The 27,160-nt window shown below is 46.9% G+C and overlaps 1 protein-coding gene across 5 annotated transcripts in view; it reads right to left on the bottom strand.

Annotated features, from left to right (window-relative positions):
- BCL2L1 (BCL2 like 1) overlaps window positions 1-27,160 on the bottom strand; it is a 46,210-nt gene that overhangs the window by 13,748 nt on the left and 5,302 nt on the right. The window lies entirely within an intron of this gene.

The following is a 27,160-nucleotide window of genomic DNA, read 5'->3' on the forward strand; positions in this document are numbered from 1 at the left end:
TGCAACAGGACAGATGCAGAAGGATGTGACTGAGCTCTTCCTTCCTTCCCCTTTCACCCAGCCACCACCCACTGCTTATTGAGGCTCTTGGGCCCTGGATCAGAGACGACTTTGAGGACAGGGCAGAGGCTTGTCCCCTGGGCACCTTGGAGGGGCGGAGGAGGGGTGGGGAGAGGTATGCAGATGTCAGCTCTGTGCTTCGCCCCACCCCCAACCCAGCCCCTGCAAGGCCAGTCCTTACAGAGAGCCCCTCCCTCCATCTGGTCATTATCTTGCAAATAAAATGATGCCAAGTAGCTTTGGTGGAGCTGTTAGCTGAGTTTTCTAAGATAGACCTTGACCCTTTTGTGGGTTGACCTGTGGGGTCACAGGAAAGCTTCCTGCTTTGCTCTGGACACCCATTCATTCCATAAATTTTTATAAGTGTGCACTAAATGCCAGGCACTCTGTTAAGTGCTGAGGATAAAGCAGTGACTAAATTAGATGAAAATTCCTTCCTGCATGAGTTTATAATTTAATGCAAAGAGAGGCAACAAACATATGTGTCAGATGGTGATAAGTGCCAAAAAGAAAAATCAGTAAGAGAAAGGGATTAGAGAGAAACATGGAAAAGTGCGGAATTAGAACCTGAGGTCAGGGAAAGAGAGGTGACATTTGATCACAGACCTGAGTGAAGTGAGGGAAGCAGCGATGCAAGATCTAAGGAAAGGAAGAGGGAACGGCAAGTGTCAGGCTCCGTCAGGAATGCACTTGGGGAACTCCAGGAACAGGAAGGATGCTGGTATGGCTGAAGCTGAGCAAATGAGGGGAGACTGATAGCAAAGGGGTCTGGCCAAGGGTGAGATTGTGCAGGGGCCTGTCCTTTGAGTGACAAGGGAACACTGCAGGGTTCTGAGCAGAGAAGGGACATGATCTGATTTTGACTTTAACAGAGTCCCTCTGGTTGCTGGGTGGAGACCTCCAGGGGCAAAGGTGGAAGCAAGAGGTCTGATGAGGAGCTGATGCAGTCAGCCAGGAGAAATATGAGGGCGGGTAAGCCAGGATGGTGCCAGAGAAGCTGGGGAGAAGCAGTCAGATTCAGAATTTATTTTTAAAAGTAGATCTGAAAGGATTTGCTAATGGACCGAATGCGGACTATGTGAGTTGCTTGCTTCTCTGGCCCTGTTTCTCATCTACAAAAGGCAGGGGAAGAGGTCTTTGAGGATTTTTTTCCAGCTTGATAACTATGGGAATGCTATGGCATGGAGAAAGAGACAAAACCATTTCTGCTGTCATGGAGGCAAAGCCATTTGCTCACCTGACCTCCAGGTATGTGCAGGATCATGGAGTGGCTGGCCTAGGGGGTGGATTGGGGATAGCTTGATTTATATTGGGAGGGAAGGGGCATTAGAGCTGTGCTGGGTGTCCAGGGCCTGTTTGGCAGAAAGTGCTTAGTGAGTGAGTGAATGAAGCAATGCCAGGAGGCCAGGATGTGTGCAAGAACTTTCCAAGTCCTTCTAAATGAACAAGAGGTTAAGTGTGGCCCAAAAGATTCCTCCCCTGTCATTCCTTCTGCATCCATTACGTTCTAGGGTGAATCTCAAGTCCCCATTCTTCATGAATGGGAGACTTCGAGCTCTGAAATCACTAAAGCAGAATTTTAGAGCTTAAGGAAGCACAGACACATCTAACCACAATTTCATTGTTTTGGCCTTATCCATGTCATCATTTATCATTAACATCTTCCTGTCATTTGATTTACTGTAAAAAAAAAAAAAACTTAAATGTATTGAAAATTCTTAACCCACCCCCCAACTTGTTCTTTCAGCAACTTTTCCCCTCTCAGTGAATGGTAGCACCTTCATCCTCTCAGGTACTGAAGCCTAGAACACCTTGGAGTTATCCTTAAGCCCTCTCTAGCTCCGATCTGTCAGCAAATTCCTCTGGATCTATATCCAAAATTTATCCAGAATCCCATCACTTACCACACCCACCCCCATCATTTGGTCCAAGCCAACATCATTTCCTGCCTGTATTGTTGTAACAACCTCCTTACTGAGCTATCAGCTTCTTACTTTCTCGTATGGTCCCTGCCAATACAGTAGCCAGAAGGGTCTTTCTAAAAGCAGTCGGATCCTCTCTGGTCAAAACACTCCACTGCCTTCCCACCTCACTCAAAGGACGAGCCACAGGGTCTCACACAAACCTTTAACTTCCACCACTTTCTCCTCTGCTCACTCTGTTCTAGCCACACTCATCTCCTCTGCTCTTCCTCAACACTTGCCAAGCACACCTTTTTCACCTTGGGGCCTCTGTACCTGTTCCCTCTGTTTGGAATGTTCTTACCACAGATTGCTACATGTTTACTCCCTCAGGTCCTACAGATCTCTGCTCATGTGGCTCCTCATCAGAGAAGCCTTTCCCAATCACTCTTTTAAAAAAAAAATACATAAATACCAGAAGTTACCTAGCCACCCTCCACCCCCACCATCACTTCTTGTCTTTTGAGAATGTAAACTCCATGAAGGCAGATATCCCCAGCAGCTAGAATGGTGCTTGGCATAGAGCAGACATTCAGTAAATATTTATTAAATGAATAAACGAAATGAAAAGTCAACTTATTACTACTATAAATAGAAAATCAGTATCATTTGCCACAAATGGAAATCAACACAAAATAAAAACACTGACTATTAATAATTTTAAATGTTTATTTGTATATCACCTATAAGTTATCTAGACAATCAATGGTACATGTATTGATCTTGCTCCCACATCTTTATGAGAGAGGTATGTGAGGCCTAGGGCAAAAGAAAGCCTCAGGACAAAATCAGCCAGCCACTCAGAGGCCAGTCCAGAGCAGCCACACAGATGCCCCCTCCCGGCCTTGGAACCACAGCCCCACACCCCAGAGTATACACAAAGACGGTGAATCTTGGGAAGGGTATAGCTAGGTTGGACCAACAGAGCTCGTCTTGACGGGCCAGGAAAGTTCTCCCTTGGGCCAGGCACAGAACTGGCAGCTCTGCTGAAGAGAACAAAGGCCAAGGAGGAGCGTGCCAGGCTGGAGGAGCCTCACAGGGCTGCATTGTGGGAGACAGGCACGCACAAACCTGTAGGTGAAGTCCATGGAGACCAGACAGCTGAGAACAGAAATGAAAACAGGCTAGGTCCCAAAGGGTGGCAGCTTTAATCCTGTAAACACCAGACAGACGTGAGGGTTCAGGTGCAGGCCGGGGGGGCAAGCTGAGCCCAGGGGAAGATGGGACCTTCCCACTCTCCTCCGTCAGTGATGATGACACTAAGCTGAGCTGCGCAGAGGCACCGCCAACCCTGCTACTAGTCACAGCAGCCATCAGACACTAAGGGGGAACATCACGGAGACGCCCTCCGAGTCCCGATATTCCAGACGGTCTCTTCCGGCACCCTCCTCAGTCTCAGCCAGCTCTGCCTCCGTGGGCCCTTGAGGATTTGACCCCTGTTTGGAGAGGAACATCCTTTTCCCATCCCCACAGGGCTTAGCAAACATGGCTGCAGGTGCAGGGGGTAAAGCTAGAGCTGTTATAACTGCCAGGCCAGCAATGCCTGACCTACATCTCCATGGTTGGTTGCACGCAAAGAAAAATACCAGGGATTTCCGTTGGTGTTCACCAGATGCAGCTGCCAAGGGAAGGCTGGGCCTTCTGAAGGCTTATTGTGAGGAGGGCAGGACAAGTGGTGAGCTGGCTGGGAGAGGCTAGGGGGCTGGCCTCTAAATTATTTCCTGGCTTTGAGGACCTCCCTAGATTTCAGAGAATCTATCAAAATTTTATTTTCTCTACCAAAATCTTCCACTGAAGCTCCCCTCCCCTCCTTCTAGTATATTACCTTTACTAAGAATTGGGAGAGAATGAGAATGAGATTCTATCTGGGAAAAAACTCCCCAAACTAAACAGTCATTCTAATTGTAAACTGCTGGCATTTGGAGTGAGCCTTTAGATTTGCATAGAAAAAATGGCAATGTGGAAGTTTTGCAAGGCAATATAAAAAGGATCTGGGGCCTTAGTGCTAGGACACTGGGTTTACTCCTGTCTTTGGTGGCAGAGACATATCTGGCTATGGACATCTCAGTTAAGCATCCTGGCCTCACTCTTCCTATCTGTCAAGTGTGGAGGATGGACCGGAGGGTCTCTAAGGCCCTCTCTCCAGCTCCAAAGTGCATTCTATTCCTAGGCCTTCCTCTAGCACCCCCGCACCCCTGCAGGGGAGCAGTATTGTGTAAGAAAAAGTAAACTCTGTTAGGTGACAAGGGACCAGAGTTCTAATCCCAGTGTTGCCATTTATTAACTTTCTGTGTGGTCTTGGGCAAGTTACTTCACCTCAGGGTGCATCTTTTTTCACGTGTAAATAAAAGACTTGAAAAATGTGTTGAAAAAAAAAAGTACTATAGGTACTTTGGTGTTATCATGCCTCGCTTATGTCATTCACCCCTCAGCATATGCCTGCCTCCCAAATGGCATGGTCTTCACCCTTCACCTGCAATTGCCCCAACCTGCAAACAGTAAGATCCTGGAGACACAAAATGGAAAAAGGGGGTCAGAACCCAGGTCTGTCTGATTGCAGAGCCTGTGTTCTCCCACTACAGAAATGTGGAGGCAGCGTGGATGGTGCAAAGGACTTGGGACTTGTAGTCAGAAGACCTTGGTTCTCTGCATGGTAAGAGGAACACCTCTTCTACGTCTGCCAGCGTAGTCAGAGGCTCAATGAGACAGTGTAAGGACACAAAGAAGCACTGGACAAACCTTAGTCAGTGGTCCTGTGCTATCACTTTGGGACCCAAGCCTGGGTTTCCCACGGAAGAAAGGAGAGCAGCAGGCTCAGCTGTGATATCTTAGGGGTATCACAGCTCCACTTTTCAGCCATTAGTCCTAAACCTCTTCTTGTCTTCTCTTTTTTGGTCTTCTCTCTTGTCCGTATCTGGTCCAGACTCCCTTTACCTAGCACAGAGCCCAAAGCCCACAGCAGTCTCCCCTGAGAGTCTGTGGAGGGGTTCAGTTCTAAGTCTGACACTTATGCGCGCTGCACACTCTGGGCTGATCGCTTAAACTCTGAGTCTCAGGGTCCTTCTTTACAAAAAGGGCATTAGACCCAACCCAGTGTCAATAAGGGTTTGCTACAGGTCTAACTATGTTCTTCTTCCTGTCTCGTCTGAACTCCTCTAACCCTTGTAGCCTTTTCCACTGACTTCAATACTTGCAGTCTCATGACATAGCTGTCGAGAGCTAGGCCTGTACTTTATTCATCTCTTCTTTCCCATGGAAGCAGTGAGCACAAGAGAGGTGTTCAGAGAGCACCTGCTGTGTGACTGGGAGACGGGTCCTTTATGAGGCAGTATCAGTGGGCCATCGCCCAGGATATCACCCACTAATCCTTGGACGTCACACTACAGCTACCCTGGGCTCAACACTGGGGATGGGGTGGGGAGTATGAGGTAAATGGAAGCTATAGGCTCTCTCCTTTAAAGCAGTCAGTGTGAGGAAGAGAACCCAGATTCACCCTCTGAAGGGGGCACCAAACAATATAAAAAAGCAGAGAGAGCCAAGGGAAATCCATGGACGCCAGAGTGAGTGAGTGAAGGAGTCCGAGTCTAACAGATTGCTATTTGGATTCTGTCTTTATTAGCATTTGACCTTGAGACAACTATTTAATTTGTCTTGCTCTCAGTTTACTAATCTGGACAACGGGAACAACAAAATGCTTCCCAAGCAGGATTATGGTCAAGGTTAAAATTACAACACAACATACTTTACTGCACCTTGCACATAATAGGTTCTTAACAAATGGCAACAACTGTATTTCACTAGTATATTAATCATAGATGGGTTACGTCTATGAGCCCCTCTGACAGCCAACAGAGTTCTCACCAAGAACCAGTAAGACTATGGTTCTCTAACAGCAACTGGAGCTCTGGATGGAGAAAAGTTCTCCTGACAGAATCCTAATTAGATTTGGAAACTATCTCAATGGAAGGAAGGGAGGTAGCTCAGAAGAGATCAGAGGCCTCAGATCAGACATGTGGGTCCCATTAAGGACTCCATAGCTTCCTGGCTGTGTGTTCTTTTGGCCACTTACTCTCTCTCAATCTGAGTCCTTATCTGTGTTAGACTCTAAGAGCCCATGTGATTCCTCCTGAGAGGCAGTCAAGGGTGTTCTTTAAGAACACTGGCATTGAGGATTCAAACCTGGGTTTAGATCCCAGCTCTGCACTCACTAGATTGGGTCAGTGACGATGGCACACTATTTAACCTTTCTGAGCTTCAATTTTCTCATCTGAAAACCTTCCTTGTTGGGTGGCTCTGAGTATTACCAGATAATGTGCCTGTTTGAAACACAATAACAATTTCATTTGATACATGAAAGTGTTATCTTTGTATCCAGGGCCTGGCACTGCAAAGCACTCAGTAACTGTGCTGAATTAAACCCTGCCCCAGTGGAAGGGGTGCAGGGAGAAAAGACACCCCTGTAAACTGGCTCTGCACAAGTGCATACACCCTTTGACCCTGCTACTCCACTTCTAGGGATTTATCCTCCACAGATACCTTGTATTCACACATGGGCCAAATGACAGGGCTGTTCACTGAGTATCCTAATTGCAAAAGACTGCAAAAAAGTGTCTACCACTGGGAACTGGTTAAATAAAAGTAGAAGACAGGACCATGTATGCAATGCTATGTAGCTATTGAACAGAATGAGAAAGTTCTTGAAGGACTGATATGGAATGATCTCTAAGAGACACTGTCAAGTGAGAAAATCAAACTGCCAAATAGTGTGTGCACACCATTTGTGTAAAAATCAGGCAAAACATATGTGTTTGCTTATGTCTACAGAATCCATTCTCCCAGGAAGGGAACTAGCTGGCTAGGAATGGGAGGGGAGACATTTGTTCCTTTCAAATTTTGAATCCCATGAATATATTACCTGTTCCAAGTAAATGAATAAAAAGTTAAAGGGAGAGAGGTGGTTTGAGAGAAGAGAGAAGAGAGAGAGAGAGAAATTAATCCTCCCATGAGAAGCAGTTGGGACTCCCCAAAGACAGACCCTTTGGCCAGTTATCATGCTATCAGAAAAGAATGACAACTCTGGTATTTGCATCCTGTGACACCAAAAGAACACCACTACTATGTGACCAACTGCACTAGAGTTAACACCATCTCAGCCTTTAGCCCTAGTAGAGGACCAAGATCCGTGATGAGGTTCCTCTATCCTCTGGGTTAAGTCTGTCCAGGTAGAGTAATAGGGAAAGAAGGTCTTGGTTAAAATAAAAATTATCCCTGAGAGTCTCTGAAGACAAAAGGGAAGGGAGGGAACCTAGTCTTGGAGGGAGTTGGGGCAGTCAGGCTCTTAGGGGAAGGGCTGGCAAGTAGGCCTGAGAAGCCTCCTCTTTTTTCTTCCTTAAGCCCCTACCACACTTTCTCCTATTTTCTTTAACAATTAATCAGCCTGCTGCTAAGTGCACTCTGTCAAGGAGTCCTGGAAGTAGATGGAGACCCAGCTGGCTCTGGAAGAAATATAAATGGCTAATAAAATATTAGAAAAGATGACTTATCTCATAAGCAACCCTGGAAATAGTCCTTGGACATTTTTAACTTTTTATTGAGAATATTTAAACATGTACAAAAATAGACAGAATGATAAAATGAACTACCATCATTCAGCTTCAACAATTATCAACTCAGTACCAATCTGATTTCATCTGTTTCCACTATCTCTCACCCCAGTATTATTCTGAAGCAAATTCTAGACATAGCTTAGTATGTATTTCTAAAAAATAAGGAATTTAAAAGAGAAAAAAACCATAACCACAATGCCATTATCATATCTAAAATTTGAAAGAAAAAAAAAAGTCTTGGAAGGACTTTAAATGTGATCAAAACTCTTTCCCAAAGAGGGCACCTTTGTTCAATATGAAATATTAATGCAGTGTATATAACAAGCTCTAGGTACAACTCATGTTATAAATAATTCAGATTTGTAGATGTTAAAAACCTATTGAAATAAAGGTATTCCCCTAACAAAAATACTAAGATGACATGAGAGTCAATTTCAGATCTATCAAGGACTTAAATGTGAAAAGGCAAAACTTTAAAACTTTTAGAAGAAAATATAAACAAATGCCTCTAGGACCACAGATTAGGAAAGGATTTCTTCAACATAACATAAAGGGTGTAAATCATAGAAGAAAACATTCAACTATGGTAGAATTCTAGTCATCAAAAGCTATCATATACAAAGTGAAAAGGCAAACTACAAAACCAAGAGCCTATGTTATAACACATGTGGACAAAAGTATTCAGTATATATACAGAATTTCTATAAATCCATAAGAAAAAGGCATAAGAAAAAGAAAACAGCAAAGATTTGTACAAAAGAGGAAACATGAATGCTTAATAGATGTAAGGAAAGATTCTCAACTCCACCTGTAATCTGAGAAATGCAAATTAAAACCACAAGATACCATCTCACACCTACCAGCTCTATAAAAATTTTAGTCTGACCCTATCAAGTATTAAGAAAGATGTAAAGTAATGGAAACTCATACACTGCTGTTTGCAGCATAAATTCTCACAAACACATAGGAAAATATTTGGGCATTACCTTCCATCAAGCAATTCCACTCCTCAGTATACACACACAGTACAGCAGTATCTGTCAAAGTGTGGGCCCAGGACCTGCAGCAGCATCACCTGGGAACTTGGTAGAAATGCAATTTCTCAGGGCCCCAACCCAGACATACAGAATCAAACCCTGTGGAGGTGGAGCCCAGCAACCTGTGGTTTAACAAGTCCTCCAGGTGATTCTGATGAGCGGCTAAAGTCTAGGAACCACTGCCTGGGAGAGATTCTTGAACATGTGCATGTGAAGGAGACATAAACGATGTTCAAAACTCAGCTGTTTGAAACAGCAAAAAAAAGGGAACAACCCAAATAACCACTGACAGTAGAATGGTACATAATTTGAGATATAATCATCCAAAGGGATATGAAAATGAATGAACTACAGCTATACAAACAACATCGATGGATCTCACAATGTTGAATGGAAAAAGCAGACTCAAGATGAATACATGAAGTATGGTATTTAAACGAGATTTAAAAGTTTGCAGACTATATATCTATATATATGTATGTATATATATAGTAAAACTATTTTTTTTTTTTAAAAGGCAAGGGAATGATAAACACAAATCCCAGGAGAATGGGTAGGGTATGAATGTAATTGGAGAGGGGGCTCTAAGATGTTCATAGTTTGATTTCTTAAACTAGGTGATGAATTTACAGATGATCATTTTCCTATTCTTGAAATTTACATAGTCATAAGATATTCTCTGTTGTATTTATGATAAATTTCTTTAAAGGGGGGGGGTCTACTGGAACAGTGTAATATATGGAACCAGAACCACAACCACTAAGTGGCTACATGTGTGGTGTCCAAAGGGTTAAACCTTTTCTCAGCCTGTGGGTAGGAGGGCAGGCAGCAGCTGGGGCACAGTGGGAGTTCCTGGCTCCAGCTGGCTCCAACCTAGATCTGCCTGGATCAAGCACCACGCCCAGGAACTGGCACCTGGTGGGGGGGGGGGGGGGCTCCGGACAGGTGGCACCTGAAGCCCTTGATGACCTGAACCATGAGAGGGATTGAGCCCAGTCAGATGGATGGTAGCCTCCTCCTTTAGGAGCCCCTCCACCTGGTAAGAAAGTGTGCTGGTGGCAGCTTAGAGCTGGTGAGGAGGAAGAGGGTCGGGGACTCGGGGTGGGGGTGGGGAAGGAACCGGGTGGGCTGGGCTCAGATACCAAGGGAGGCTGCTGGGATTAGCACCTGCTGAGAATGAGATTAGGTTTCTTGGGAAGGGCTCATCTATCTAATGCCCCCCAAAAGCTGTCTCCCTGTGGCTTTTCTCTGCTGGACAGATGGTGTCTGAGCTGCCTCTTGGAGGGTGGGCTCCTTGAGGGGGTGGTGGAGGTGGGGTGGGAGCTGATGCCTGCTTGGTCATGGGATTCCCTGTCTTCCACAATAATCATGATCAGAGCTCTTACTGAGGACTTACTAAATGCTAAGCACTGTCCTAAACCCTTCACACAAATTACCCCCATTTAGTTTTCACAGCACCCAACTGCCTATGGCCTAGAGGGTAGGTTTACATTTGAGGAAACCTAGGCTTGGTATACTTAAACACTTGCCCAAAAGTTAAACAGTGAACTAGGACTTGCATGCAGACAGCCCTTGCAGGAAACTACAACGATGACATCTTCCCCTTCTCATTAAAGGGCAGCAGGCTCCTTTCAGTTGCTCAGGCCAAAAACCTGGACTCTGTTGTCTCTCACACACCCTTATCCAATCATTAGCAGATCCAGCTGGCCGACCTTCAAATTATATCGATGCTCTGACACTGCTCACCACTTTGGCCACGCCTCTACCCCCACATCATCCACATCACCACCTGCCTAGCTGCTAAGTGGTCTCCTGCTCCCACCCCTGCTCATATAGTGGATACTAGGACTTTGGTTTGTTTACCCTATATGCCCAACTTATAGCTCAGTGCCTAACACATGGAAGCCACTCAATAAATATTTGTCAATGAACAAATGGATGACCAACATCTCTCAGGAAATGACTCAGATTCAGAAGGGAGGAAGGCCTGCCTGAGTGCCTTTAGCTTTCTCAGTCCTGATGACCTCTGGTATCCCAAGGCAGTGGTCAGCGCCCTTCCCTATTATGAAATGTCCTGGGTGTACAGCATCACCACTGTGTCACCTACTCATGCCTGCACACATGCACATACACAGGGACACAGGAGCTGGACAAGGGCTGCTCCTGAGAAGGAAAGAACCTAGGGCACTTATTTCTAGGGGACTGTCCTCCACCTGTCCCTGCACTGTATACACTTTGGTTTTTATTCTCAAGAAGGAAGTCATTGGAGGATTCTGAACTGAAGAATGACATGATCTGACCTCTACTTTAGAAGGATCACTGGTTGCTACATGGATAACAGACAAGAGGGAGGCAAGGGCAGAGGCAGGAAGGTGGCTGGTAGAGTTGTCCAGGCGAGAGAGGGAAAGAGCAATAGCTCTGCCCTCTCACATCCCACGCACAGCCTTTAACCTGGCCAGCTCCCCTGCCAAATAAGAAACAGCAACAGCACATGCCTGGGACTCCCTCAGCATTTCCATGATCAATATAGCACCTCATTAATCAGAGAAGAAAACGGAGGCTCTGAGAGGCAAAGTCACCTGTCAAAGATTTCACAGCAGATTGTCAGCGTCGAAAGTCTGTCTTCTTCCCACCTGAATAGGCTACTTCCAGCCAGCATCCATCCACAGCCCATCCAGACTCCAAAGCCCAACTCCCAGACCTTAACTCAATGGCCTTCCTTTGAGAACCTATCTACAGGGATACCATTCATGGTGCACCCCGTGGGTGCTGGGTGCACTGCTGATTGCTTTACATGTGTTACATAATATCCCAGTGATCAAGGGGCCAGATACCCTGGTGACGTCCAATTTACACATGAAAACAGTGAGGCTGAAGAGGCAAAGTCACAGAGCAAGTAAGCTGTCTATTGTCCTTCTCGCCTGGCACTAAGCCAACTTTTTTTATTACTTTCTTTTGATTTTCTTTCTTCTTTCTTTAAAAAAATGTATTTCACTTATTTTTCTCCCTTTTCGGTCACTGGGTCAAGGGAGGAGATACAATAGATCACCATGTGAAGGATGCTCTGCTCTAAAATGTAAGCTGTCTTTTTGTCCCCTTGACTCAACTCTAAAATGTCTTAAGGTCAAAGTTCACAAATAACATTTGTTTGTCTATCCTACAGTGCTGGGCCTGAGCCTTGGACTTGGGCAAAGGAGATCAGAAGGGTCAGGAGTTCTTGTCAAAGTCACAGGGCTAAATGAAGTTGGAGGAGAGGCGCAGGGGCACTCTTGGGAATCCTACCCCTCAAGGGTTCCCCTAGCTTGAGAAGCCTTGAGGGCACCTTTCTCCAGGAAATGCACCTTCCAGCTTTTTTAAAGCGGGAGAGAGCACTGTTCCAGCTAAGACCCTGCAGACAGGTGGAATGCCTGCACTCAGCCTTGTTCTGAAGAGACTTGCAGAGTGGGAAGGAAGGGGCAATGACTTTCAGTTCCCGTTAATGTGTCTAGAAGCAGCAGCTGATTCAGCTAGATGATGTCACCTTCCCAAACCTCCTGACCAGCAGCTGAGATGGTAAAAGCAGGAAACTGGGGGATACTCAGCTGGCTAAGCCTGAACATGCCTCTGACAAGGGCCAACTGTGACCCCAGGCTCTGGGGCATCCTCCTGCAGTTGAGCACAGAGTGCCCTCAGGTAAGAGGACAGCAGGTGTCCTTCAGGACCCTCATTCCAAGATGCTGCCCAACTCTCCTTTTGCTCGGCAGCCTTCCGCATGTCCTGGACTAACAATGTTTCACTTATTCCGAGGGTGGAGCACTGCAAAGAAGCCTGGATTTGGAGTCAGACTAATTTGGGTCTGAATCCAGGTTCCACCATGTCCAGGCTGCAGGTCCCTGGGCATGGAACTTCCTGTCTCTGATCCTCAGTTTCCTCATGGCAAAGAAACTGGGGCTAACAGCCCCCTCACCCACAGACTGGGTGGGAGAATAAACGAGAAAATGGATGTGGAGTGCCTGGCGTGGGAGAGTGGCTCAGCAGGCGGTAGTCACACTTACTCCCTGTGATCTCCGAGAGGGAGGAGTGAAGGACCCAGAACACAAAGGGAGGGCAAGGCCCAGACTGGGCCCACCAGTGTCAGAGCTGAGTATCTGTGTGGGCCTGAGGCCTGGCCGAGCCAGGTTCAGTCTGCCTTGCTTTTCTGTTTGCAAAATCTTTGCTTCAAATCTTTCCAAGCTGGCTCTTTCTCCTTAATCTATTCTCAGGTCAAACGTCACCTCCTCAGAGAAGTGTCTTGACCTTCTTATATAAAACTGCTTCCCTAGATACTGCATTACCTCAGTTTCTTTAAATCACTAAATCCTCTATCAGGAATCATCTTATTTGTTTATTTCTCGGGCTAGCTGTCTCCCCAGCTAATATAACAGGTCTGCCAGAGCAGAGTTCTTGACAGTCTTATTCATCACAGTGCCCCCGGCACTGAACACAGGGCCTGGCATGTAGTTGGTGTTCAATAAACGTCTGCTGAATCACCAAATGAATGAACGCATTTGGGACGGCCAAAGGCTGAAGTGATGATGATCCCACACTTACTTCTGTGCTCACTGTCAGTTCAAGGTCCTGGCTCTCATTCCAGATGCTGGCACTGCTGCCTGGGAATCAGTGGACTGACAGGTGGCCGGGATGGGCATCCATGCCTGGCAATGACTCACATACTGAGATACCAAGACTGACAAGGAGGGCCTCGGGACTCTTTCCCTGGCACTCAAGGATCGCACAAATCTAGCTCCAGGTGACCAGTTTCTGGCTTTATCACCTAATAAGTAACCCTTCTTCGCACACTCCAAAGTGGACTGCACCCCTATGGGCCTCTTGAGAGTCCACCCCAGCCTGCAAAATTGTGCTTGCTCACGTGGGGTGCCAGCCCCTACTTTGCCTGTCTCCGTGGCAACCACTGCACAAACCTCACCTCCTCTGTGAAGTGCTTCTCTTATTTGGCATTTAGCATCTATTGTGGGCTTTCACAAGATCTCTTCTTCTCAGGTGCATTATTTCTTCTCTAACTCAATTGGAAGTGTTCTGAGGGCAGAAACAGGTCTTCGAATGGCAATATTTCAATTAATCTTCTGGGAAAAGGCTCTCTTTGAAACAAAATTGGCTGGGCCCAGAGGGGTTTGGGGAGAGGACCAGGCTCCTCGTTGCTGGACTGGGCCCTCAGGTGAAGGAGGAGGAAGAGGCCATTATACTGTCTCAGCCCAGGAGCCCAGCTATGAGGCAGCGAGGGAGCCAAAAAATCCTGGACCATCACATGCAGTCTAGGACAATCCCAAGGTCATGTGTATGACTGGATTTTTAAAACACCATCATTTTTAAGAATCTGGGAATAATTTAATTATCAATGATAAAGAGTGAAAGAAAAACTTTGCTCAGTTCAAAGGGACTTTGTAGTACCTGCTTCTGTGAACTAAGCTTAGTCCTGGCCCTAGTCTCCTTACCCATACTTTCCTTTCCCTAGACTCCCCTCGCTATTTTATCCTTTTGATCGTATGAATTTTCCTAAGTTGTCTTCAGCTCTTTGTAAAATAGAGTGAGGCTCCAATAAAACACAAGAGTTGGTCCAGTTTTCTTTTAAATGCCACATGGTGTACAAAAATGATGTTCTAAACAACTCATCAGGACAATTAAAGATAAGTGCCAAAACTCATACATGTGAATCACTAAGTATCATGCTTGGCACTCAGTGAGCATTCAAAAGGTTAAGTTGAAAGAACACACAATTCTTATTAGCATCTCTTCTCTGGGCTGAATCAGTTTTCTCAGGGGTAAAATAAAAACAATGTCTTAAAGTTGTTCATTTTTTCAATCATTCTTTCCAATATCATTCATGGAATGTTTACTGTACCTATAAGGAAAAGCTCTAGGTACCAGAGATAAAATGATGAATAAATCAAAGTCCTTATAATCATGGAGCTTATATTCTAGTAGAAGAGAGGCAGAAAACAAGTAAACAAAAAGAAAATTTCAAATAGAGGTTGGTGCTATGATGAAAATACAAGAATGTAAAAGACTAAAGAGTGATTTAGAAGCAGCTCGGCTACTTTAGACCAAAGGTCAAAGAGAACCTCTCAGAGGAGATGACCTATGAGCTGTCAACTGAAAGAACTAGCAAGACAAGCACCAGGGGCAAAGCACTCCAGGCAGAGGGAACAGCAACCACAGAGACCCTCAGACAGGCACAAGTACGCCAGGAACCAGGAATCAAGCAGGAGCCCCAGTGGCTTGAGTGCAGAGAGGGAGAGAGAATGATGAAGGACGGAGAGGCAGTCAGTACCAGAGATTGCAGGCCTCAGAGGCCTTGGTAAGAACTCTGGGTTTTATTCCACGTGAGTATTGGGTTGTAAGCAAGAATGAAACAAGGTCTGAACTTAAGTTTTCAAAAGACCACTCTGCCTGCAGTGGTGGGGCAGAAGTTGGTTTTTAAGGTCCCTTCTTAGCTCCAAATATCTGACTCTTTTCTCTGTTCATTCTAGGTTTCCATGAACTGGTTGCTTGAGCAAGAAAGATGCATCCTCCTCAATAGAGAGGGAGCAAAGAGAAAGAGCCTTTTCTGCCCCGGCAGAAGCAGGGAATCTGTGTCACCCTGCTCTGCAGGAGACGGAGGGAGTGGCCCAACCAGGGAGTGGTGGGAATCCCAGCTTGGAAAACATCCCCAAGCCACCTGTATTGTTTCTACCTCCCTGTGGAAGTTTCTGTCAATGACACAGTGCTCTGGAATGCTCCCCCCAACCATGCACACCCAATCTTCCGTTTACAGAGGCATAGTTGTACTTTGCATTCCTCCCAGGATTTAGCTCAAATCTAGCCTACAGGAAATGGTCGATAAAAAGCTACTGATTGATTAATGAAGAGAGGGAATATTCTCAGCCATTAGGCAAATATTAATGAGTACTATGAGTACTATGTTGGTCTCTAGGGATACAGGGTGATTAGTATGGGTTTCTTGTCTTCACTGAGCTCAGAATTCAGCAGGCAGACCAAAAACCACAGACAGCTACAATGCTGGATACAGGAGTAAAAGGAGCTGCATTTACTAGACCCTCTTTATCCAGAAGCAGAACACTGTGAGCTCTGGAGCCAGACTGCTGGGGGTTCAAATCATGACTTCACCACTTACTAGTTATGCATCTTTGGACAAATTCCCTAGCTTCCCTATGCTTCTACTCTGTAAAATGAGAATTACAGTAAGAATGCCTACCTCATTGTACTCTTTTTGAGAATTCAATGAATTAACACAGACGAAATACTAAAGTGTAAGTGCTCTATAAATGTTAGCTATTAAAATTACTGTCGCATCTGTGCTAAGCTTGACATGTATGATCTCATTTCATCCTTACAAAAACCCTACAAGGCAGGTATTATTATCTCCGTTTTTTTCAGATATGGGAACTGAGGTTCAGGAAGGGGGGAGTTATGTGCCCAAGATCTAACAGTTGGCATGTGATGGAGCCCAGATTCAAATTCAGCTCTGTCTGACTCCAGAGCCTGGAATTCCAACAGTGAAATGATCCCATTCTCTTAAAAAGCCCCCAACACAGTGCCCAAAACATGGCAGAGGCCCCATAAAGGGAGCTACGGTTATTATTCCATCGTTCCTGGAGATTTTCCAGTAGTAGGTGCTGTGGAGCCTAGAAGAGGTGCCTCTTTCACCCTGAAGGAGTCTGAGAAGGGTTCAAAGGTAAGTGACCTAGGCGCCAACTGCAGGCTCTGCTTTGGAGTTCTATGGGTTCTTCTAACTGAAGCTTGGGGTACTAATTTGGAAACCTACCTTCCACCACTAAGTCAGACCCAGAAACTGCCCCCAGGTGCCCAGACACCTGCATGGACAGGCAGGCAGCTTCCTCAGGGCTGACTTCTCATCTGGCCCTACACATCTCTCAGTTTCACCACTCAGCCACCAGCCTGGGGCCTCAGGCCTGCACCTGCTGCTGGACCCAGTCCCAGGGGACCCTTTCCCAAAGGACCATCTCTGAGTGACTTTCTGGGGACTTCCTTCATATGGTAACCCCTAGGGTTCCATATGAATGTGGGTGCTGTGAACAAACGGAAATTTTTCTCACCAAGTAGCAGACGGAGTGGGTAGAACAAGGAGGGGGGGTGGTTCTTGTTCTGAATCAGAGGTGAGTGTGGGGTGAGGCCCACTGGGCATCCCAGTTTTATATTTAAGCAGCACTGATCCTGGCCAGTCAGAGCTCCTACCCAGCAGTCCGGCTGAGGTGGGTGATGATCTCCTAGGCTGAGGAGATGATAGTCATTTCTATTTCCCATCTGAGTCATACTCAGAGGTCTGGCCTAGCCGGGTAATTTACCTGCAGAAGGCAGCCAATGGCTGAACCAATGACTGACCAAACTTGACAGTGAGAGGAAAAGGAAAGACGCACTCTTTGGGGAGCTTTTACTCCTCACCAGGCTCTGTGCTGGGGCACTTTTCATGCACCGCTCATCATTACGAATGTTTATCAACTCGGACACTAAACACTCAGCCACCAAGTGCTAGGTCCAACAGTAGCTGATGACAGTGAATGAGACGTGGTTTCCACCCTCAATAGGCTCAGAGCACATTGCTCAGCCTTTCTCCCAACAATCCTGTGAAATGAGTATTATTTCCCTTGTACAGATGTCTAGGCTTAGAGAAGTAAAGTAACTTGTCCAAATTCATGAAGCTAGATAAGTGAGAAAGCTGGGATGTTACTTCTACTCAAAAAGCGCTTATTGGTTGAATGAAAGAATGAAAGAATGCATGAATGGCACAGTTATGGTTTTGACCTCAGTCAAGGAGCAGCAACAAGACCAAATATTTGTAGTTCTCAAAGTGCTTTTTCATCTATCATCTCCTTGGGCCTCTCAGCTAGCCCACGAGGGAGGCACGGCAGGCGTTATCTTTCTTCAGCAGATGAGGCAACAGGCTTACGGCCACGCAGCAAACAAGGAGAGGGGCCATCCTGGAAAATTTCCCAGTCCCCATGGCACCTTGTTTAATCATTCGAACACATGTCAAGCATCTACTATGTGTTAAGCATGTTCCTAGGCTCTTTAAATACTCAACTCATCAAGTCTTCCACTCAGTCAACAAATAATGATCGAGCACTTTCTACGTTCCATGTTCTGTGTCAGGATCTAGGGATACAGCAGTGAACAAAGCAGAGGAGGAGACCCCTGCCTTCCTGGAGGCACTCAGCAAAGATCGAAGACAATATGCCCCATTGCCAAATGCCCAGTCGGCAACACTGGCCAAACCCCTACTGTGTACAAAGCATGACTTGAGGTCCCTGTGGAGGAGGCTGGGGACAAGGTTATGAGCTATAGTCCCCAGCTTTAGGAATCTTAAAATCTCCAAGCTCTTGGTTCAAAGGACATCCACATTCTCTGTCAGCCTAAAAGTCTGCTCTTGGAGAGTAGCTTCAACAGTGATCACAGCTACCTGATCACCTGTGAAGGCAATCTGCTCATAACAGCAGTAATAGTGGCCGGCATACCACGTAATTACTATATACCAGGCTCCGCGATAAGTGCTCCATGTATTTTACCAGTTATTTTCAGGATCAAAAGAGTCTTTCAAGAAAAGTACTACATATTATTTTCACCTTTTAATAGATGAGGAAACTAAGGCTGGGGAAGGTTAAGTAATTTGTCCAAGGATAATTAGAGAGCAAGCAGGATTCAGCATTGGTTTGTCCAATTTTATACCTGGCTCTTAACAGTGACGGAATTTCTCCCAGGAAGGCACTGGTGAGGCAGACACCAAGAATACCAATAGCAGCTGCTGCCTGGGAGGGCTGGGGCCTCTGGAACCCCCAGCAGATTCTTCCTCACCCTCTTTTATCAGGTTTGAAGGTCACACTGATATGGAAAGGTAAGGAGGGAACGGTTAGGTATGCTCAAGCTACCCTAGGGCCACAGGAGTCTTTCCTTTGCCGTTGAACCTCCAGGGAAGAAGTTTGTGACCTCCATTTGCCACCACCAACCCCAGAGAGAGACAGAGGGGGCGGGGATGGGGGTAGGGAGGGGGTCTTTTCCCAGAGATAGGGAGAAGTGGGGCACACCAGGGAAGACGGGAAGAAACCTGATTGGCTCCTTCCTGTCTTGAACAAGAGGCCTGCGCATGCGATATGGTGCATGTCCTTCACATGGAAGCCTCATGGGGGAATGCCAGGGTACCTTTTGGACCTAAGAAGCCTCAGAGAGGAGAGACTGGCAAGCCCTGAACTGCAAGCTACGCTAACAATTTCTAAGCATTGTAACTAGGTCATCAGGTTCCTGGAGAAGCCAGCTGTGGCTGGGGGATGGGGAGGGAAATTTTGCAGTCTACAAGATCCTTACTTCCCTTCAAGCTCCGCCCTCCCCGAAATCTGCACCTGCTCCCAAACTGACCCCTCCCCCAAGCTGGGCCCAGCTGTCAACGGCTCCCAATGCCCCACCCCTGCCTTCCATGGGCCAGAACCATGCGGAGGGGGGCATGGGCTCTTGGGCAGGAGGTACCTTATTGCCACCTGAACCCCTTAGAAAGGAAGTTGTGGGGCAGGGAAGGAGTGGCCTCTCCTGGGGGTATTTCTTGTTCCACAAGGGCAGCAAGAGAGCTGGGCCCTGTTGGGCCTGCCAAGGGTACCTTCCTGGCATTGTTGCCGCAGGTGGCAGGAGACAGGTGATGTTTACCCTGCTGAGACCAGAGTTGCCAAAAGGCTTCAATCAAGTCTTTGAATCTGCACCTGGCCTGGAGCCCCAAAATAACAACCAAGGCAGCCTACCTGATCGGCAGGTCACAGGTGCCTCTGACTCTTTTTCCCCTGCAGCTCTGCCTGCTGAGCCCTGGCTGCCAAGGGATTCTCTTTTCCAGTGATTACTGGAGACCTCTCCCCTTTCGGCCCACTTCTACCATCAACCAGCCCCATCCCTCTGCCCAAAGGCCTGCACCTCAGGCATCCTTCCCTTCTTCCTTCCAGAACCCAAGCTGCCTCTTCACTATCTCCCAAATGCTTCGTACACATTCCACCCTCCAGCTCTGTCTGGGTGGTTCTTACCTACCAAGGCTGCCCTTGCCACATTCTTTCCACCTACTGAAAGCCTTCATGGTCCACACCTTCCTAACAGGTGGTAGTAATGCTGCCCAACGCTGACAGAGCACACCATGTTCAGGCACTGTACTAGGTGGGCTACAGAGTCACTCACTCATTCAACAAGTATTTGCTGAGTGTCTCCCATGTGCTAAGCATTCTACTAGATGCTGGGGATGAAGGAAAAATGAGACAAAGCCCCTACACTCTGGGAGCTTAGGTTTTATAAGAGGAGATGGGCAGTAAAGAGGTAAACATGTGTGGCCCCTCTGAAGAGGTGATATCTGAGTTGAGATCTAAATGATAAGATAGCCCTGATCAGACCTAGGGGGAGGGTGACCCAGGCAAGCCTTTGCAAAAGGGATCACCACCACTATCTTCATCAAGGGTTGACTATTACCTTCATTTTACAGATGAGGAAACTGAGGACTTGGTGTGAATTGCACAAAGCCACACGGCTGAGAAAACTATTATTCAAGCCTCTAGTCACCTTTCCCCTTCCTGACACTTTCCAATTCTGTCAAAGAATTGGGCCTGGGCTGGCGATGTAGTTGGAGAGGGAGACGGTGGACACTGATGATGCAGGCTGAGGGTGGAGGCCGCCGGTCTGACAGAGGTCCAGGGCACCTGTGAGATGCAGCCAGTGGGTCTGTCCTCTTCCATTTCTGGAGTCTACACTACAGATTTGGCACAGTTTGCCTGGAGCCATTCACCAAGTGTTGTGGGTCTATTCCTACTGCTTTAAATGAGTTTAGGACAGAGACATCTTTGTAGTCTAACTTGCATCTAATAATAACAACTCTTCATGTTCATTGAGCAGATCCTGGCTGAGCCCTTGCCCAACCCCAGGCCCTGTGCCAGGTACTCAGGGTAAAATAAGCCAGTCTGGGCCTGCAAAGAAGCAATGATGCCATTGGCTTAAGTGTAGGCTTTGGCACCAGATACAGCTGAGTGCAAGACCCAGCTCTGCCTCTCACAATGTGTGTTACTGTGGACATGTTACAGAGCCTCTTGAAGCTCTGGATTCTCCATCTTCCCACAAGAGCAGTTGTGAGGACCAAACAGGATGATTATGTCAGGGGCATAAACATAGCACCTGGCACAGAGCAAGCACTCAACACATAGCATCTGTCATTATTACTAAAAAACACTTCTGTATTTCACTTGCTCATCTGAGCCTCACTTCCTCTGGTAGGCTGGTACTACTCTCTCAGATCTATGGATGAGAATTTAGAGATGATTTGCTTAGTGCCACAGCACCAGCAAAAAATTAAGCTAAGTGTCAAATCTTGAGTGCAGTTTTATCTGTGGGTGTGTCGAAAGTGATTAGTACATACTATAATGAACCCTGCCTGGTGTGTCTGGGAGCTGAGGGGACGGAAGGGTGAAGCACACGGCCTGACTCAGACAGCAGAAGGACAGCAGCAAGGCCCAAGGTGTGGGGCACGGAAACAGGCCACTGAGGGATGGGACCCAACCCCCTGACCGCAAGAGCCAGTCTCCCCAGCACTTAGCAGGTACAAAGCATTCATCAGTATTTGCTAATTTAACAAATGCAATACAACTTGGAGCACAGCTCTGAGCGATGAATCCAGCCTTAGAACACAGAACACAGATTCTCAGCCATTTACTGTGGGGTAAGGCCCCTTGCCTTAGCTTCCGCTCTGAAGTGGGACTGAACATACCCACTTCACCCACCTCACTTTGAAATGATATATACAAAAAGGTGTGGTAAATTATAAAGTATTATCATGCGTATAAGAGCAATTATCCTCATGCTATAGACCACTACGGTGGTCAAGGGTTATGAAGTCAAGCACCTCAAGGTTGAATCCCAAGTTGTCCTGGTACCAGCCTGTGAAGCCCTGAGCATGTCACTTTTCTCTGAACCTCAGTCATCTTAACCATAAAATGAGGATAACACCACCTACCCCGTAGGGTTTTTTAAGAGGGCTTAGAGATAAAGAACATAGGCTTGGAGTATGACAGACTTGGTTTCAAACGCTGACTCTACTTCCCACTGAGTCCCCCCAAATCCCATCATCCTATAATAATGACGTTGTTGGACGGTGACACAGAGAGGACACTGGTAAAAGCCCTGTCACATGGTGAGCACTGGATAAATGTCAAAAATCATTTAGACATTGGTACAGTTGGGGGAGGGCACAGTGTAGTGTTTAAAAGTGGGAGCTTGGATGCTACCCTCACAGGCTTTGTCACTTACTAACTAGGCTACCTTGCATAAATTGCTTAACATCTCCAGACCTCGGTTTCCTCATTTGTAAAATGGGGATAATAATAGTAGCAACTTCAGAGTGTTGCTGTGCGAATGGAATAAATGAATACGTGTAAAGCATTTTGAACAATGTCTGGCACAGAATAAGCACTTGATAAATGTTAGGTGCTATTAATAGTAATGTTAACAATAATATTAATCACCAAGTGGAATAAGAGGGAGGGACTATACAACCCTGGGACATGGGCATCACGTGGAAGAATACCAGGGAAGCCCCTGGGCAGCTGTTGCAGGCCAGTTCTCAGCCTCTGAGAGAAAGACTCTTCTACGGAAAGGACATGAGGCAGGGGGCTCCTGAGCAAAAATCTCAGTCCTGCTGACCAGGAGGCCAGCCTCTGGGGAGGCAAGTCAGGCTCCTTGGAAGGACACAGTGTTCCTGGCCCCGCCTGACTCAGGGGAACAAAGGCACGTGTGTGTGGCCAGGGAGGAGGGAGGGGAATGTTTCCCTTTCAAGAGCGGAACAAAGGATCTGAGGCATAGTTGAGTGCGTTCCAATCCCCTCCCAGGCTAGCTCCCATTCCTCAGATGATTGTCCAACAAGGTTTTCAACCTCCTAGCTTCCTCCTGAAAGGTGACCACGGGGAGCGGTGGCGGGCTCCGCTTCGCTCTACCCTCTGTCATTGGTCTCCCAGAGCAGGGTTTCTATGTGCCAAACCTCTAAGACCTCTCTCAGGAGTCCCAGGCCTGTGCAGGGGGTGGAGGGTGGGGACTCCTAGGGGAACTCAGGGTTAATGGATGACACAAAGCACTGCAAGTGACAGGTTTAATGTCCCTCTAGGGGGAGTCCAAGACTAAAACTGCTACTTAGTGGTGGAGCCATCAGAGAACACGGGAGTTCTGACCAACCCCCAATGTTGAGTGGGTGGAGAGGTCTGACAGAACTCAGTGGAAATACATTTTCTAAAACTTAAAGGGATGATCTTGGGTCAGAGAAAGAAGTTAGGTGAAGGGTGAGGGGGAAGGGAGCAAAGAAAGTAACTGACAAGAAGAAAGGGAAGGACATGGCCAAAAAAAGTACTTTGTGTGCGTGGGGGGGGCAGCCTTTGGGGATACTTTCCAGTTTCCACACTCTCGCCAGCAAGAACCCGGCTGCAGGGCTGGGACAGGAAGCAGTCCATGGAAGTCATTGCAATGGTATTTCCTGAAGAGCAAGAGAAAAACCTCTAGTTCTGAGGGGAGCTCTGGAGTCTGCCCACAAAGCCCTGCAGCTCGGAGTTAGCCTTAAGGCTCCTGCTTGGCTTGAGAGTCTCATCAGGGATGGAACCCAGTAGCAGAAGGTCCCAAAGGCAGTTTCTTTCTGCAAAAACACTATTTACAAAAATCAATATGTAATAAACAGGAAGCCAGATGATGTGACTGAAGGAGCCCTAGAATGTGGCTGCTGTTTGCTGATATGAACAGATACTATTCTGAGAGGCTTAGGACCTGAACTAACTCATGGAATCTTCAGAATAAGGTGCTGTTATTATCGCCATTTACAAGTTAAAAGACTTGCCCAAGGTCATGCAGCAAGTTAAGTGGTGAAGTCCAGATTTCAAAGTCCTGTGTCCTCCTCCTGCTGTAACCTTGGCCAAGTCACTTCATCTTTCTCAGCCCCATTTCCCTCTGCTCACTTTCCTGGACAGTTTATAAGCCTCAAAAAGGCCAGGTGGATAGGAAAGCACTTTCTCAGCTGTAAAGTGCTACGTAAACGTGGGGTAGCATTTACTGTGGGATCAGTGATAAACTACCCTCCATGGATACTGGGATTAGTTACTTTTTAGCAGTCAAAGTGCTGCAGTTGTTCATAGGAAAGAGCCGTCCTAAAGCGTAATAACTACTGTGAAATATGCCATAATGGTGGAATCTGCCACAAGGCCTAAGGCCAGTGAGAACCAGGATTCCTAGACTGTCTACTTCAACCCTCCATCTCACAGATGGGGAAACTGAAGGCTAGGGGTGAAGTGACCTGGCCAAGGTGAGACAGTGAGTTGAAGCAGATTTGAGTGTAGAACTGGGATCCTGCCTCTAAGACCAGTGCTTATACCAACATGGTAAAGAAGCACTACGGAGCTCCTGCCATGACAGCAACCCTGCTAGAGCCTGCCTGCCCTAAGGATGTGCCACAGCGTCACCATGGAGTCCAAACAAGGGAAAATAGATGCTGAAGATCCTGTGAATGGGTATCTGACATGAGTTCTGTGGCAAAGATGATCAGAATTATGATACCAACCCGTGCCAGGCTCTATGCATCTCAGGCAGATCTCATTAGGTCTTTGCCATGACCTTGTGAACAGGTAATATTTGTCCCAAGGATCAGAGAGTTCAAGGAGCTTGCCCAAGGTCATAGAGCTAGACATGGGTAAGCTGGGACCTCAACCCAGAGTAGTGCAGTTATTCAGACAGAAATAATGCTAGAGTAGGGGGAATCATTCAGGATACCACATTTGAAAAGAACTATCCCCGAAGAACATCCAGCTTATTTAGCCCTGATTTATGATCTTCAAGTTGTTAAAAACTGTGGCTTCCAAGGTGGCCAGATCCTTCAATACACCACATGCAAGCCTGGTCTTGTCCTCTAGTCCGTTTTTACTATTTCCACTTTGGCCTCCTGATCCAAGTCACCATTCTTCCTCACCCAGCAGTTACATCAGCCTCTTCCCTGGACTCCTGGCTGCCACTCTTGCAGAATTCGGATCACTTCCCCCTCTCACTCCAGATATTCTCCTGGCCTCTTTCTCACTCAAAGCCACATCCTCATCATGGCCTACAATGGCCTATGTGATCGGGCCCCTGGCAACCTCTCCCTGCTCAGTCCCAACCACTTTCCCTTCTCACCTTTGGCCACTCCCCTTCTGCTGTTTCTTCTCCAGCCACACCGGCCTTCTTGTTCATCCTTGAACCTGCCAAGCACACTTCTTCTTGAGCCCTTCCCTCTGCTTATAATACTCTCTCTACAGGTACCCATAACATTCACCACTGACCTTCTTCAGGTCTTGGCTCAAGTATCACCTTTCAGTGCTGCCTTCCCTGACCACTCTTCAAACTGCAGTCCCACCTCCCTTGCTAGGAATGCCCTATGCCTCAACCTGCTTTATTTTCTTCACAGCTCTATCACCTGGTACATGTTGTATATGTATGTAATTACATGCTGTCTGTCTCTCCCCACTAGAACGTGAGCTCCACAACACAGAAACTTGGTTTTGTTTAATGCTATACTGCTAGTACCTAGGACAGCCTGGCACACAGTAAGAAATCAATTAATACTATTTGAATCCATGAATGAATAATTAGATAAAAGGCAATTCCCATTATGATTATTCCAGTTTGATAACTATCTGTTTCTTCAGAAATGTGGTGGGCAACTCTTTCATTAGGTACCTGCTATGCCTAAGACTTCTGCTAGCACAAAGGAAGCAAGTATGGACAAGATGTGGACTCCACCCTCCGGAAGCTCCTAAACCTGGGAGAGGTATGGTAGTTTTAGAAATGCCTTCTTCACACTCAAACTGTACCAATGTGACTTTCCTCTCATATATCCAAATTCTGCTGGGTACCATGCCATAAAAAGGCTTAGCCCCTCTTCCTACAGATATTTGAAACCAGTGATCATGCTCTCTTGGGTCTTCCCTTCCCCAGGCTAAACAAAAAGACCCAGTGGGATTGTCTGACTCAGATCTGCCAAATGGGAACAGGGAAGACAGACTGTCGGCTGGAGAGGCAAAAGAGGAGCGGATCCAGGAGTAGAGTGACTCCTTCAAAGAAAAGAGCCAGTCCTTGGGGAGGACTCCATGGAATTAGGTTGGGGGTGGGGACAGGGTCTTGCTAATTAAGGTAGTAGATTATGTTTCTATAGCAGAGCAGCCCACTGGGATCATCCCCAAATCTATCTGTGCTAAACCCAAACAAAACCTTGGCTGCTGAAAGAAAGTCCTGTGATGGAAGGCTGCGGGCACTGGAAAAACCAGGGAGGCTGAGCGCAGAGGAGATGCTCAAGCCCACTGGCCTAAGGATGGATACCTGCCAGGGAAGGGACAACTAACAACTGCTGCTTCCTGTAGCCCAAACAAACCTGGTGACTGCCCACACAAAAGTCAAAAAACTCTGGGTTCCGCTGCGGCTGCCTGAAAAAATACCTGGGTAATTTTCTACCAGAAGCTGAAGGGCTCTGTGGGGCTACTGGGGAAACTAGTCCCAGGACGTCTGGAAAACCCTGTGATGGTGATGGAGTTTTAAGGGCAACTTTAAATGTACATCCAGAACTGGGTGTTTTGTTTTGAGGGGGAGCCCCTGAGACACTTCTACCTCACTTTGGGACCTGAATGAGATTACTAAAAATTTCCACGTTTGGGGTTTCTAATGGGGTTTCCCCAAGAAAACCGCAGAATTGCCAGCAGCTGCCGAGACCTGCAAAGGTCACGGAGGTGCTTCATTGAAGCACGTATCAGTGTCAAAGAAGCCAGAACAGGCGAGAAGAAACCTACAGAAACTAGAAGACCATGGAGCCATGAAGCCCGGGAAAGGCCAAAGTATGTTTTCTCCCCCCCACACACACTCTTCATTGCTCTCAACAAGGTGTTTCCATCAAGCTAAGGGGTTTCCCAGGGACAGTAATTCCAAAATGTCCTGGCCCACCTGGGTCCTCACCCCACAACTGTCCAGATTCCCATTGGAAAGCCCCAGAAACATGCTGTCCCTTCAGGGAAGGTCACATCATTTACCATTCTAGGTGAGTATCTCAGAGGCTGGCTTTGTTTCTCCAGAAACTCTGGGGGCAAAGTTCAGTTTTCTGAGGCAGGTAGCCCATTCATTCAAAGAGGTGGCTCCACCCTACAATTAAGCCCAGGAAAAGCCTTTGTTCTAGAGCCTTTACTAGAGTCAAGCTATGGCAGGTGGCTGTCATTATTTCATTTTACAGGTGGGAGAGATGGATGGACCAGAGAGACAGGTTCAGCATCTTGCCAGGTGACTCCAGGTAGGCAGCATGGCTATATGCCTAGAATTCCAGCCCTTAGAGAATCATGCACAACTCAGCAGATATACCTGGAGCAGGCCGCCATCCCGTTTCATGCACACGATATTCATCTATTGGTTTTAACAACAAAAAATTAACCAGAAGCTCACTCTCCCTGGGCAA

The sequence above is a fragment of the Camelus bactrianus genome, chromosome 19 (genome assembly GCF_048773025.1).
Source record: "Camelus bactrianus isolate YW-2024 breed Bactrian camel chromosome 19, ASM4877302v1, whole genome shotgun sequence".
In the NCBI taxonomy this organism is placed as follows: Eukaryota; Metazoa; Chordata; class Mammalia; order Artiodactyla; family Camelidae; genus Camelus; species Camelus bactrianus.